Consider the following 16,659-nt stretch of genomic DNA (forward strand, 5'->3'; position numbering starts at 1 on the left):
TAGGGTTGCAAAAATAAACAAAAACAAAGGTCCGCTGAGACGCCACAAAAGGGTGTTTTAGGCAAAAAAATAAGGACAATCAAAAAGCAAAAGAAATCCATGATGGTACCATGAGCTGAATCCAAAAAGAAAGGTTCAAGGGAAACTATCTAAGTTGTCAAATCACAACGTCAATAACAAGACTTTCTTAACTTCATAAGTGTTTAATCAAACAAGCCTAAACACATGAGCCTACCTTGGCCAGCCATTCTTACAAAAACCGTTTTCATAATAATCCCCTCTAAAACACAAACTTTTGAACAAAAATATTTTTCCTTTCTTTTCTCTTGTCCCAAACGATTTTAGAATAATCTAGTGGAAACATGGAGATATAGTGGTCAATAGGAAGGTTAATACATCTTCTAAAGGAAGGGAATGATCACTGGGTCGATGACACCAATCTCGATATAACACGCATCATTCCTCGGTTACAGAAATCGGCAGCGCACAGCCCGACTAGAGGAATGGCAAAAATCCAAGCAAAGAAACGCATCGGTTAATTCTTTTGAAAAATAAATCAAATAGAATTAGGTGCATCATACCGCATACATGCATACAGATGATAGGTGTACTGGAAGATCACTTATTCTCTGTTTATTGAAAAAACAAACAAAAAACAAAAAAACAAAAAAAAAACATATAAACTTCAGAAAAAACAAAGCACCCGTACCATGTTCAGTACACCCGTACTAAAATTAGGGTTATGAACAAATTTTCAACTCAATACGGGCGTACTGAAATGAATACGGCAGTATTTGCCATAACGTCCACACCAATACGGGCGTACTGAATTCAATACGGCCCGTATTGGCCCATTCTTTTGTACATCAACAATAAGATCAGTACGGCCGTACTGAATTCAGTATGGGCCGTACTTTTTTTCTATAAATACGTCCCTCCTCCTCTCATTCATCAGAACATCTTCATTCCTCTGCATACTTTATCTGTGAGTGTGTTTGAGATCCTTCTGTACAGAAAAAGCCGAAAATCGACAAAAAAGGAAAAAATTCAGAAAATCCAACAATCGGACAGAATAACTGAGCCTGGAGAGGCTTGCCGAAATAATACTCCCCAAAGACATCTCAGCTTGCACTCTTGGGCCGAATTCCCAGTGAAAGCTATCAGAGCAAGATCAGCAAGATTCCCCAATGGAAGCATGATCATCCAAACAAAATATCCGAGTCAAAGGACTTAGACTTCCTCAGTGGAAGGTAGCTTTCCAACTCGAGCGACGAGTGAAGCTAAGCCTGAAGAGGCTTTCTAAATAATACTCTGGGATACATAAGATCCTCAATCTCCATTCGCCTACTCAAAGGCACTCCTCCAAAAAAAGGAAAATCCAAAAAGATCAATACCCATTCCCCAAGCGGAATTCGGTATTCAACCAAAAAACCAAATGTCAAGATAATCCGCCTAACAGAAGAGGCCAAACAAAATCATCACAATAGAATCCCCCAGCGGATAACAGCCTACGCAGAGGCAATAAAACCATAAAATCAAAAAGAGTCACCCGAATAAGGATAACCGGGATACTCCACCACCGTCGAAAGGACGTCAGCCAACCATAAGGCACCGCTCACATTAGAAAGAGCATCTTTGTGTCTACATCCCCAAGGAATCAGAATTTCCCCAGTGGGCACCAACTACGCAATGGAAAGTTGGGACACAAGAACCTATGAGTAACTGCACATCCCCTAGACGGATCCCTGCGCTATCCAGCCCTCAGCGGCACCAAAATCAAAAACAACCGTCGAAGCAGCATCGTGGACTGTGGAGACAAAATCATCACAAATCCCTGGAGACGGCAAACTCATGCTACCAAAGTGACCAGAAGCACGGAGGTATGCAACCCTGGGGAGGGCAAACCGCAGACCTTGGAGAGGGCAAACTCACGCTACCGAGGTTGTCAGAAACACCGAGGTATGCACGAGCCTGGAGAGGCGACGACTAATACTCAGCTACCCCGTCGTCAGAAACACGGAGGTATGCAGCTACCGAGGTTGTCAGAAACACCGAGGTATGCACGAGCCTGGAGAGGCGGTACTCAGCTACCCCGTCGTCAGAAACACGGAGGTATGCAGCTACCGAGGTTGTCAGAAACACTGAGGTATGCACAAGCCTGGAGAGGCGGTACTCAGCTACCCCGTCGTCAGAAACACGGAGGTATGCAGCTACCGAGGTTGTCAAAAACACCGAGGTATGCACGAGCCTGGAGAGGCGACGACTAATACTCAGCTACCCCGTCGTCAGAAACACGGAGGTATGCAGCTACCGAGGTTGTCAGAAACACCGAGGTATGCACGAGCCTGGAGAGGCGGTACTCAGCTACCCCGTCGTCAGAAACATAAAGGTATGCAGCTATCGAGGTTGTCAAAAACACCGAGGTATGCACGAGCCTGGAGAGGCGGTACTCAGCTACCCCGTCGTCAGAAACACAGAGGTATGCACGAGCCTGGAGAGGCGACGACTAATACTCAACCTGGAGAGGCCACTCAACAATTTTCCCACCGGAAGACACTACAAGTTGGAAGGATGGCTTACTCCCCGGACAATTGGGTCAACTCCTTTACTTGTCAACCGGTACACCAAAAAGTCGTTCGACTAAGTAAAGGGGGGGCAGCTGTAGACCCCTAAAATTGTCCGGGTCGGAAATAAAGCTCAAAGACTCTCAAAGACCGAAGGAAAGTCAGCCGGAAGGACTCCTGGAAGACCCTAGGATGATTCTTTGTAGGTCTAGAAGTCTTAGAGTAGCTTAGAATAAGGGTGTGCGAGGATTGGAGCTCAATACACCCTCCCAGAGGTTCAGTACGGCCGTACTGAGCCATTTGAACTGCAATACGGCCGTAGTGAACTCAATACGGCCGTACTGAAGTTTTTGAACTTCAGTACGGCCGTACCAAATTCAATACGGCCGTACTGTAGTTCAAAATGGCTCAGTACGGGCCGTACCAAATTCAATACGGCCGTACTGTAGTTCAAAAACCCAGTACGGGCCGTATTGACCTCCCAGGTCGTATTGCGCCTCAATCCTATAAATAGGACGTCATTGGCACGTCCTCCCATACTTTTGACAGACGTTTGGACCCTCTTGCTGAGGATTCTTGGGTTTTTGAGCTATTCTCTGCCCTAGGAACCTCTCTGAGAGCCAACTCGACTAAGTTCTTGAGTCATGAGCCTTGAAGCTTGAGACTCGAACAAGTCGAAGGGAAATCTCTTTGATTTCCACAGTTAATATTTGTTCTAGGGAAAGGAGCGAGCGAGCGTGTAGTGGGAAGGAGCGCCAAAAAGCCTCCTAACTTCCTTTTTGAGTATATAAAAGCACGCTTCAAAGGTTTCTTCCCAAATCCTTTCTTTTACCGCTTTTTGATTGTTGCATTGCACATTTAAAGTTTTCATCATGTAAATATTTTACTCATAATCGTTTCTAATAAATAGGGGTAATTTAGTAACTTTACGCTATTATTTATGAAATAATCTGTCATAGAGAACCCGAAAGGGGCGTTGTGGGGTGCTAACACCTTCCTCACAAGTAACCGACTCCCTTACCCAACTCTGGTTGTAATGGCCGAAGTTGATTTGCGAAAATCAATTGCCTTATATCTTTTTCCAATGTTTTGAGTAAAACATTGGTGGCGACTCCAAGAACCCCTTCTTTTTACGAAAACCACTAATCCATGGAGGGTCCCGCTTAGGATTAACATGGATTGGTGAGAATCATTTAACAAAATTGTTAGCTCGATGAGGTCTCAGTTTGAGAATAAGTCGTTCTAACAATCTATCATTTTGCAAAACTTAAAAAGAGTCCGACCATCGTCGCGAATGCCAAGGTCCGTTTCGGCGGGTGGCGACATGGACTTCCTTTGATTTGAAAAATCTTATTTTCGAAGATGAAGCCAAACTCAACCACATTCCTCAAAGATGATGGCTTTCTTGCCTTTGTTATTATATTTTGTATATCTCTCGGATTGTTGCTAAATTTGAGTTTTAACCTTCTCATGAGGTTTCTTTTTAAATTCAGCTTGTGATGCCCCTTCTTTGTGAATAAAATGTGGAGCATTAGGAAGGGGTATCAATTCCATGGAGTTAGGGGATTAAAACCATATACAGCTTCAAAAAGAGAAATATTAGTAATCTTATGGATTACTATATTATAGGAAAACTCAATGTGTGACAAGTACTCATCCTAAGATTTATGGTTTCTATTTAGGATGGCTCTGAGCATAATAGATAAAGACCTATTGACTACCTCTATCTACCCATCAGTTTAGGGATAACAAGTGGTAGAGAATAGTGGTTTAGTTCCTAGCCTTTTTCAAAGAGTTTGGCTAAGGAACTTAGTGTCTTTATCAAAAACTATAGACTTAAGTAACCTATAAAGTTTGACCACATCTCTAAAGAAGAGTCTTGCAATGTTGCTTGCATCATCAATTTGTGGCATGTGATAAAATGTGCGATCTTGCTAAACCTAGCACAAAACCCATGTTAATATCTACCCAAGGAAAAAAAGCAACAGGTAAAGGTGTATAAGTATCATGAGGCATTATCTTAGACTTAGCTTGCAAACAAGCAATACATCTAGCACAATGCCTTTAGACTTCTTTTCTCATGTGAGGCTAGAAAAATCTTTCTTTTAGCAAATCTAGAGTTTTATCAACTCCAAAATGCCCCATGAAGCCACCTTCATAAATTTCTTTGATTAATAATTTTCTTATGGATGGATCCTTGAGGTATACATAATTTTTCTTTTTTATACAAATACCCCTCAAAAACATAGAAACCATTAATAGCTTTTTGCATGCAAGAAGAATAAATAGAAGCAAAGTCTAGATCTTTCTCAAACAACTCCTTCATATTATTGTTGCAACTGAAAAATTTCTGATCTTGCGACTAATGGTTTATACATCCTTTTGAAAATCTAATCAATTAAGGAATGCTCGGACGCCAGACTAATCCTTAATTAATGGTTTTGAAAATAGGTTCATGGAGTCACCACCAATGTTTTACTCAAAACATTGGGAAAAGAAAAGGTTTTTAAGGATCCAATAATGGCCTTGATAACCAGAATTAGGTACAGGGGTCGTTTACGTGTAGGAAAGGTATTAAGCACCCTTACAATGTCCTTAATCAATACCTTATGATGAAGTTAACATTAAAAATAATAATATAAAATATTGAATCCCCTTTTATTGATGACTATTTACACGCTTAAAATTTAAATTACACAATTGACCCTAAAATGTCTACATGATTACTTTTGTTATAACAATGTCTATTAAAGATGATAAATAAAAGATAGAGAAGAAGATAAAGATGAGAAATAAAAGATAGAGAAGAAGATTGATTAAAATACCTCGTACCAAGCTTTGTTAGATCTTCAAATATGGAAAATCTAGGTGCTTTGTGGCAACCTTTCACACTACAATTGCCTCACCAAATCTCAAGAAATACAATAAGGAGAGAGAGAGAAAAAAAAATTTCAAGCTCAAAGGAGTCTGATACAAAATTTTCTTCTGGCCCTGAGAACTATGCCTAGGTCGTCTATTTATAGACGTCAAAACTGACCAGAACGACCCATTCCAGATTCGGAACGACCCATTCCAGATTCAGAACTGCCCGTTCTGGGCTAGTCTATTATGGGTAAAATTTGAATCTGGAACGACCAGTTCTAGAATTGGAACGACCCATTCTAGGTTCGAATTTTACTCATAACAACCTATTTTGGAACGGCCCGTTTCAAACTAGGGTTTTAGGCCTTTTGAGTAACTTGGAACGGCCCATTCTGAGTTTGGCACGACCCGTTCTAGTTTAGGAACAGCTCATTCCGAGATGGGAAGGCCCGTTTTGATTTTGGAACAGCCCGTTCTAGGCTACTAAAACCAGCTTGTTTGGGTTTTAGGCCTTCCGATGTCGTGTCCTATTGTTTCTATACTTGGGAGCTCCTTTTCTTTGATAATAGACGTCCATTTCATTATTTTTGTTGGTTCGGACGAAATTGGGTGTCTACAGCTGCCCTTCTTTACTTGTCCTTTGGAGTAGCTATATGTTGCTTTTCCAAAGGCAAGTAAAGACGTAGACATTTTGTCCGGGTCTTCTCCTCGTCTCTTTGGTGCTGGCGCTTCTGTGTTATTTCCCTTGGATAGGTGTATTTGCTCATATCCTCGCCCTTTAGAGCAGTTGAGTGTTGGTTGCGTACTTTATTGGGTAACAAGGCTGACAAACTGTACACTTGATCTTTCGTCTTCAAGTAGATGCTCCATTGTTTCTCTTGTGATAGTGCGTTCTTTTATTTGTAGCTTGTTGAAGAATGAGTATTTTCGTAGCTCAGCTTCCCTCACAGCTTTGTTGTATACCGGATTGGGAGGTGACTACCCTCTCTCCAAACCTTTCCCTCACGGCTTTGTCGTATACCGGATTAGGATGTGAGTACCATCTCTCCAGACCTTTCCCTCATGGTTTTTTCGTATACCGGATTAGGAAGTGAGTACCTTCTCTCCAGACCTTTCCCTCATGGCTTTGTCGTATACTGGATTAGGAGGTGAGTATCGTCTCTCCAGACCTTTCCCTCACAACTTTATCGTATATCGGATTAGGATGTGAGTACCGTCTCTCTAGACCTTTCCCTCACGGCTTTATCGTATACCGAATTGGGAGGTGAGTACTGTCTCTCCAGACCTTTCCCTCACGGCTTTGTCATATACGGGATTGGGAGGTGAGTACAGTCTCTCCAGACCTTTCCCTCACAGCTTTTTCATATACCAGATTCAGATGTGAGTACCGTCTCTCCAGACCTTTATTGTATTTGAGGAAACCGTTGGTGCCCTCGTTGATTTGCTTGATTTCTGGTAGATTTTTTATGAATTTCATTTTCTTAGCTTCGGATTTTTCATGTTTGAAGCTTGCCTTTTTCTGCTATTATTTTTTTGAATGCTTCGGCGTTTTTCAACATTTACGAAGCTTGTTTTTTTCTCATGTTGTTGTTTTTTCTCTTTATTGTCATCATTGGTGGAGGGATCTATTCCCATGATGTTATTTGCTGAATCTTTATTAATGAGTATTATTTTGGAAGCCACTCCTACCTTTGGTGAAGAAACCATTCCTAGTCTTGGCATTCTCTTGGATCATATTTCATTTGGTGAAGAAGTAAGGCGTAGTGGCCTCTTCATGCTTATAGACTTGCTTGTTTGGTCTTTTCCATTCTATTACACTGTCGATATGTCTTTGCTTAGTGGGTACATAGAATCACTTGGGGTTGTCGTTTGACATCTCTTTGGCTCATGGTCGACTATTTAGCTTTTACGAGTGCTTTGTCCTTATGACTCTTTCTGACCCATATCAAGTAGAATGCATGGATGCATGGATGCAATGAAAATGCAAGACAGGAATGATTTTATTATTTATTACTTCCTTTTTTTGTGTAACGCCCTTCCATATGCCCCTACCTCCTATGCATGTGATGCAATTTACGCTCATATGTTTGTTCCTAAACATGCAATTCATTTTTTTTGTTTTTAATGTTGGGAAATTAACCTGTACGCATTAAGGTTAATATTGACGATTCCTCTCAATCCATGCCATTTTTTATTATTGTCGGGATATGTTCCTTTGAACTCTAGGTTTTAGTGGCTCCTTGATTATCTCGTTGATGCGTAGTTAAGCGTCTTCAAACTCCTTTCGAGGACATCTCGGCCTTCCCTCTGCGATTATTCACTGTGCATTTTCCGTGTATCTTTTTGGTACCATTTTAATGTCATAAGGGTCAAGAGAAAAGAAAGAAGGGATGTTCGTATTTTTTTCAAAAGGGTTGTTAGAAGGGATTTTTTTTAAAAGGGATTTTTAGAAGAATGGTTGGTTAAGGTAGGCTTTAGTGTTTAGGGTTATCAAACAAAACGTATTTTTTGCAAGGAAGTTATCATTGTGTTTTATCCTTTTTGTAAAGTGGAGTGATGACTTGGGGTCGTGCTCTAATTGGATGATTCCCGTGAGCCGCCTTTTGATTTTCAACTCAGGTTGCTACTTTAACGTCCTAACTTTTGCCTAGGTCACTTGGGATATGTTCCCTAGAAGACATTTCCTTTTGATCCTTACTTTTGCCTAAGTTACTCTTTTTTGATTGTGGGTCCCCTAGCGGATCTTGCCCTAATTTTGTGCAGCCCTCTTAGTGGGTTTCTGACAGGCTTTCATTTTTGCAGCGTTTGTGTGGGACGCCCTATTTTTATTAAACCCTAGTCATGTTTGAATTCCTGATTGTTCCTTTGTTATCCTTTCCATGCTATTATTGAGTAACATGTTTGTCGCAAATACATTTTGTTTATTAAGGGTTTATGGATGAGGCCTAAAGTGAATATTTAAAGGGAGAAGAGAAATGAAAGAGTGTTATGGCATTTAAAACAGTACTTTCAATTTACACGTGCCCCTTTAAGAAAGCTTGAAGGCCCGAGCGTGCCCCGAGTTCGTGATTTATACACAGAGAGATAGACGGAGGTTGCCCCCTAGAGAGTCATGGATGATTTAATAATTTCAAAAAAAAACCGTTCCACTTGCTTGAACGTTGGTGTTTTGAATTTGGAGTGAAACCTTTATGAATTCTTGCTTTCAAAGGGAATACTCGAGCCACCTTTCGATTTCAACTCAAATAGACATTTCTTATTTTTATATATCCCTAACTTTTGCATAGGACGTATCCTATCGGGATTTTGATTCTTTTTTCTTTACCCTAATTTTTGCCTAGGACACCCTTTACGGGTTTTCATCCTAGCGGGTTTTTTTCATGCAATGCCTTTATTCTTCAATTGGGTTTTTTCTTGTAATTCCCTAGAAGCAAGGACTTGTCCATTCTTAATCATTCCTCCTATCCCGACAATTGTCATTTCCGCATGGGAAAGTCTCGGTGTTTGAATCGTCGATTTGGGCGTGTGATGCCCCCAATTACTGATAAGTGTTTCCCGATTTGATGTGTCAGGTTCACATTTGATTACAGTAATTTCCATTATCCGGTTAACACGCACAGATTAGATTTTCCTTTTTATTCTTATTTATTATTTACAAGGAAGGCGTGTTATTTATATGAAACGTAATATAGGATGCAAAGACACTTGAGAAATTCAACGAATATCATTCTCATTGATTCTTGTTTAGAGAACATCTTTGCATGCTATTATATGTGCCTCCCATTTCTAATAAATGTATGATAATGTACTATGCTACGAGATGCATGATGTTTGTTTTCTGCCTAAATTTTATCATTTTTTTTACTAAAGGTTATGATGCATGATTTTTGCTATATATATTTTTTTAAACAAACTATCCTATATGATGCTTTAGAGCTAGGGTATATAGAAGAGTGTTAGTTTTTTTATTGATATATGCTTGTTTGTCTATAATTACTTTTTATTTGAAATGAACAAAAAGAGAACACAACAAATGCAACACGCATATGCTCAAACAAATGTACACCCGCGGACAGTCACGTTCAAATCCTTGGTTTGTGGTCCCTGTATGAAAAGTGTGTTGTATAGGAAAGTTCTAATCTCACTAGTCTTAAGGCCCCCAGGGTGCCCCCATTATAGGGACCCAGTATCTCTGTTACCGTCACCTGGCAAACTCTAAGGTCTGTCATAGTATTTCAGGCTAGAGTAACCGATTATCACCTTGAGTGTGATTTTCGACAAGGCTCGCAGGCTCCAAGGCCAAACTTGGGCCGGTCGTACGTCAATCACTCCTTATGTTTAATACCCTCATGCCCCCAGGTGTAGAGGGACTGTTGTGTGCAAAGGTTTGTGTACAATTTTTTATTCAAACAAGTGCAGAATTTAAACAGACAAACAGGTATTAACGCCAAACAAATAAAACAAACAAAGTAAAGGGAAAAAATATTTAAATTTTTATTCTTCTTTTATTAACTTCATCATTTATATGGGCCTAACCCTCTTTAAACTTCCCCAGTGGAGTCGCCATCTGTCGCAACCCAAAAATTTTTGATCTTGCGACTAATGGTTTAGACATCCTTTTGAAAATCTCATCAATTAAGGAATGCCCAGAAGCCAGACTAATCCTTAATTAATGATTTTGAAAATAGGTTCATGGAGTCGCCACCAATGTTTTACTCAAAACATTGGGAAAAGAAAAGCTTTTTAAGGATCCAATAATGGCCTTGATAACCAGAATTAGGTTCGGGGGTCATTTACGTGTAGGAAAGGTATTAAGCACCCCTACAACGCCCTTAATCGGTACCCTATGATGAAGTTAACATTAAAAATAATAATATAAATATTGAATCCCCTTTTATTGATGACTATTTACATGCTTAAAATTTAAATTACACAATTGACCCTAAAATGTCTACATGATTGCTTTTGTTATAACAATGTCTATTAAAGATGAGAAATAAAAGATAGAGAAGAAGATAAAGATGAGAAATAAAAGATAGAGAAGAATATTAATTGAAATTCCTCATAGCAAGCTTTGTTAGATCTTCAAATATGGAAAATCTAGGTGCTTTGTGGCAACCTTTCACACTATAATTGTCTCACCAAATCTAAAGAAATACAATAAGGAGAGAGAGAGAAATTTCGAGTTCAAAGGAGTCTTATACGAAATTTTCTTCGGCCCTGAGAATTGTGTCCGAGTCGTCTATTTATAGACGTTAGAACTAACCAGAATAGCCCGTTTTGGATTTAGAACGGCCTGTTCTGGGCTAGTATGTTATGGGTAAAATATGAATCTGGAACAACCCGTTACAGAATTGGAACGGCCCGTTCTAGGTTCGAAATTTACTCATAATAACCTGTTCTAGAATGGCCCGTTCCAAACTAGGGTTTTAGGCCTTTTGAGTAACTTGGAACGGCTCATTCCAGTTTAGGAACGGCCCGTTCCGAGTTTGGAATGGCACATTCCAATTTAGGAACAGTCCGTTCCGAGATGGGAAGGCTCGTTCTGATTTTGGAACAGCCCATTCTGGGCTACTAAAACCAGCTTGTTTGGGATTTAGGCCTTCCAATGTCGTGTCCTGTTGTTTCTATACTTGGGAGCTTCTTTTCTTTGATAATAGACGTTCATTTCATTGCTTTTTTTGGTTCATACGAAATTGGGTATCTACAATTATCAAGCCCTAAAATTTGTGACCTAGGGGTAATAAAGAAGGTGTGCCTTCATGACAAGGCATCAGTCACAATGTTATCTTTTCCCTTTTTGTATTTGATAATATAAGAAAATTGTTCAAGAAATTCTAACCACTTTGAATGTCTTTTTTTAAACGTTCCTTGACCCCTCAAATACTTAAGTGATTCATGATCACTATGTTACCCTTGACTTCATACTTCACTCCATATTCACTAAGAACCTAGAGAAGACTCAACTTTTCACTTCAAGGATCAACTTTCCCAATAAGGGTTTTTAATAAACTAGGCTCTCAAAGCACCACAATACAATATCTACACAATGGGATAACTTTTAAAACAACCTCTTCTATAGTCCTAGGTTGATCAACACAGTTCAACTTTCAACACCATGCTTAAATGCCTAAAGCATTATCAACATTCATCATCTCAACAACAACAACATCATGCATAAAGCATATTCAGTATAGCTACTCAACTAAACAACATACAACTCAATTTATCTTTCCACTAGTATCATTCATAAGCATCATCTTTCATAGATCAATGCATATTACATGAACAAAATTTTAAATCAACATAAAACTTTTCAACTTTAACAATTTAACTATCACCATTCATCTTACAACTTATCATCATAATATCATAAATGATGTATCAACTTAAAACACAAATTTATCATCAATACAATCATAACACAACGTAAAACATCATACTATTTAAGCAACTTACTATTGAATTTATTGTTGAGATTGTTGAAGTTATGGAAATTGTTGAGTTAATTACTGAGTAAATTATTGAAGCCCCTCATAAAGATCTTTATGAAGACTGAAGAAGTTTTAGTTTTGATGATGTTAGCATTAGATTTGTATAGATTTATTTAGATTTCTTCATTCATTTTTGTATTTCATGGCCTATGTTGAAAATGATATTGTATTGCTTGTTATTAGACTTAGGCTTGAGTGTGTTTGCTTATTATGATGAATTAATTTCAAAATTACATCTTATTTTATAAAGCATAAAACTCATCTTTCAACTTAATGTTTCTCATTTCATGTGAAAACATAATGCAAGAGATTACAATATGTTTTGACATAAAATGAAACTGGTTCATTCAAAAGAATTTGTGATTAAGTCAAGTAATAGATTACCATGTGAGGTAATAGATTACTAAAACTTAGCTTTTAAGTGGGATTCAACATCCTCTCTATGACAATTGATTACCTATTCATATAGTTGATTACCATGGTAACTTTTCAGTGAAACAAGTTGAAAATTCATTGAGATAATTGATTACCAACTTCAGTAATCGATTACCTCTGATGAAAAATGAGTTCTAAAGTTCCTGAAACACGAGATAATCGATTACCAGGATCAGTAATTGAACCTCTAGTCTTGTTTCAACAAGTTTCAATTTCATTAAAAGTTGGTAATAGATTACCTAATATTGGTAATAGATTACTACTATTACGAGTTTTTAATGATAAAATCTTATTTGCTCTGTAAATATAACTCTTTTCAAAAGCTAAAAGAGATATGAAAAAGGATGACATATTTGATTAGAAAGATCAAAGAGTGAAAAAGAAAAAAACATTTTCAAGAATCTAAAAATTATTTTTTAGTGAAGATCAAATATTTTTTAAAACAATCAAAAAGCAAAGAAAATTCAAGAAAGATATTACCTCGAAAGAAGTTCAAGAAATTAAAGATTGTTGAAAAATTCTTTATTGAAAATCAATCTACACATGAGGTGCATCAATTTTGATCTTTAACCTTTTGTTTGGATAGTAGGGTATGTTATGGCATGTGACTCTTTGAGATAAGGGTATCTCAAGAAAGAGTGAAAGAGAAATCTTGAGATAGGTTTTCTCAATGGATTCTTGAGGTGCAAGAATTCTACTGATTGTATAATCTTATGGGATCAAGATTAGGTGATTGTGTTTTTTGATTATAATATTGATTATAATAAATTTGATATACTTTGTATCTTGTTTGGTTTGTAATCTGAATGTGGTTAGTAAAAAGTTGTATAAGAGAGAAAGAAATTCTCAAGAGAGCAAGAAATACCATTAGAAGTCTTCTAAGCAAAGAATCTATTTGAGCCCCCTTCTAGATTCATGTTCTACCCGGGACCAACACTTACAACAATAGAAAACTTGCAACATTAGGCAACTTATCACAATAGGCAACTTACAACATAATCATCAACATACAACATACCAATTTTCAACATATAGATTTCATTATCATATAACATCATCCATATAACTTATTTATCATCATTTATCCATAAAACAACTTAAACAACAAGTGTTCATCATACAACTCATTTATCATATAAGCAACCAGCTCAATTAGAGAAGAAAGTTATTAGACTAAGTTCCCAAGTTGAACGTAGAATCTCACGTTGAGGCTCAAGTTCCCAAAGAATCAAGTAAGAAATTTGCCATTTCTCATGTTAAGCGTGAAACTCGCACTTAGACCCGACCTTCCAAAGGCACACCTAAGTTCTTAAGCTAAATGTGAAACTCACACTTAGCCTCGGTCTTCCAGAGGCACATCCAAGTCCTTAGACTAAGCATGAAACTCATGCTTAACCTTAGAAACTCATAAAATCATGCATAGTTGAAGAACAACCCAACATATATGAACACCACCCAATTAATCTCCAAAATTCTCTAAACTTATGCAATAATGAATGCACACAACCTTAGAATCTTCCAATTATAACAACATGCTACTTAGAAATCGAAGAAAAAGAGACATCCAACACCAAATCATCAACCAATGTATCAATCTTTCTCCCTTCATCAAGAACACCAAAAACTCATATTTCAACAAGCAAGGCACTCCTAAATTGATCCCCATAGCTATGAATCTCAAAGATTCCATCAATATTAAGTTCATAAATCACTCAAAAGCTCAACATTTCAACTAAAGCAAGAATTCTAGCTTCCATTACCTCGTATTTGAAGAGAATGAGGATGAAGGAAGAAGAAACCAAACTTCGTGAAATGCTACACAAAACCATCACTACTCAAATCTCAGCCTTCCGAGCCTTGAATCTTAGTACCACTACTACATCTAAGCTTCGGAGGGGGATCATTGGACTCTAAAGGGGTCTCAAAGAAGAAGAGATTCTCTCACTTTCCAGAGCTCCTCTCTTTAACTTCTCTCTACGATTCTAGAGTTATGAACTTATGAAGTTCATTGCTCAAAATTCACCTTATATACCACAACCCTCCCTAGGCCAACTCTCACACACTTAAGTTATTATATCCTTTATAACTTAAGTTTAGAATTATCAAAACTCTAACTTCCACCTAACCAAAGCTACAACAACAAAATAATATGAAATACAATACTTATATTTGTAACGATAACCATATTTAAGAAAACATGGTGTTACACATAAAAGTGGTCTTGAGTTTGATGAAACATAGTCTAATACATCATACTCTAAATCTAAGACTATTCTTTGTAACATCTATGAAAAGAATAATTATCCCCTAGTAAATGCAAAAGCGAACAAAAATAGAGAAATAAGTCTAAGGTCAAGGGTACTAACAAAAAAAGACCAAAAAATATTTGGATACCAAAATCTCAAATAATCTCTGTTGCAAATATCTTTGGTGAAAAAAATAAGGATTCGCATTGGTACATGGACAATGACATTAAAGATAATGAGGTTAGTAGTGATGGTTACAAATCCATATAACACCATTAAAATTGGAATTCAATTGTGAGAACAATAATGATCATATAAATAAGAGAATAAAAATAAAATATGATAAGAGCATAATAAATTTTTCTCTCTTTCGAAAGCTCTTGATCCTATTATAGTATTATGTTCTCAGTAGCATGTGTTTAAGCAAGTATGCTCTGTGCTCGCCTCTTCAAGAGAATCTTGTACAACAGAACGCTATGAACCATTGATCTAGTGTTTTCCGGTCCTTAGGATTTATGATAAATTTGACTGATATAAGACAAAGGCTGAAAAGAGTAGGCGAGGGATGCCGAAAAAGTAAGCAAGGTCTTATTTAGTGGAAATTGATTCATAAGTCTTTAACAAATAAAAAAAACATTATTATATTATAATAACATTATACTTTGTCCAAAAAAAACTTATTATATTATATATTCAACATTTAATATATATCAATAAGTTATTATATATTATATTTACATAATAAAATTTTTTTTTATTAAAATTACGTAAAATATTTTTAAAAAATGAGTATTAAATTAATTTTATAAATTTTTCATATGCAAAAAGATATAACTTTAACTATATTACATATTTTTTTTTAATTTGGATAGTTACTTCTGTTAAAATTATATGATATTTTTAAAATTATAATTTTCAAATATTTATCTAAAAATTATTTAAATAATACATTTTTTTTAATATTTTGGTTAATAATATATTTTATATTTACACATCAAAATTATTATAATTATATTATATGCTTCCTCAAATTCTTATAATTAGATAATGTTAATTAAATCAAACGAATTAACACAGATGATTATGTTAATTGATTTTATTAAGTTTATAAAAAAAATAATGAGTTACCAATTTTATCATTAAATTTTTATAAGAGATGAAGATATTATCCATATAAAAGCTTATGCACCAATACCAATAAAAATGATAGATAATAATTTTAAAAAAATTAAAAAAGTAAAAGAAACTCGTACTCTCAAAATCTTTAATAAAAATTTAAAAATAAAAAAATAAAATTAATGTTCAAAAAAAATTATAAAAGATCTTATAAAAAAGACCTTACAATTCTTTATAATAAGAACCAACCAAAGTTAGCATAAAATAAAATATTTAATATAAATATATAATATTTTAACTAAAATAAATATTTATAATATAATACATATTTCTATATATTTTATAAATAATATTTAATATAATGCTATATTTATTATAGTTTTTATTTTATATAATAATAATGGAAAGAGATTCGTTTAATCTAGAAATCTATCTAGACTTACTCTATCTAATAACTTATATTCTACACCAAATGTCAACGATATAAAATCTATAAATCATTTAATATTTAAAAATTATTTATTATTTTATTGATCAAATCCATTGATCAAATCTACAAATTTTTAAAATATTTAAAAATTATTTGATATTTCATTTCATTACTTCAAATTAATGAACAGTCATAATATCATTTAATATATGCATTAAGAACTTCAACTTCAATGATTAAATCGTTGAAATTATATGTAAAACATGAATTATTAAATAAAATAAATCTAGATAATCTTACTTTTTAGAGTAAAAGATCTCTCCTCAATAATAATATATCATAATATAATATAGAAAAGATAGATCTTATCCTATGGAGTTGCTTCAACTCAACTACTCCTCCAAATAAAAAGAAATATACTAGACCAATAGAATATAATAAATCTATCCGCAACAATCATCAGATTATAACAAGATATATTTTCGCCACCAGACGGACATTAGCATTCTAAT

This window comes from Cajanus cajan, chromosome 2 (genome assembly GCF_000230855.2).
Source record: "Cajanus cajan strain Asha chromosome 2, NIPB_CcT2T_4, whole genome shotgun sequence".
Taxonomy (NCBI): Eukaryota; Viridiplantae; Streptophyta; class Magnoliopsida; order Fabales; family Fabaceae; genus Cajanus; species Cajanus cajan.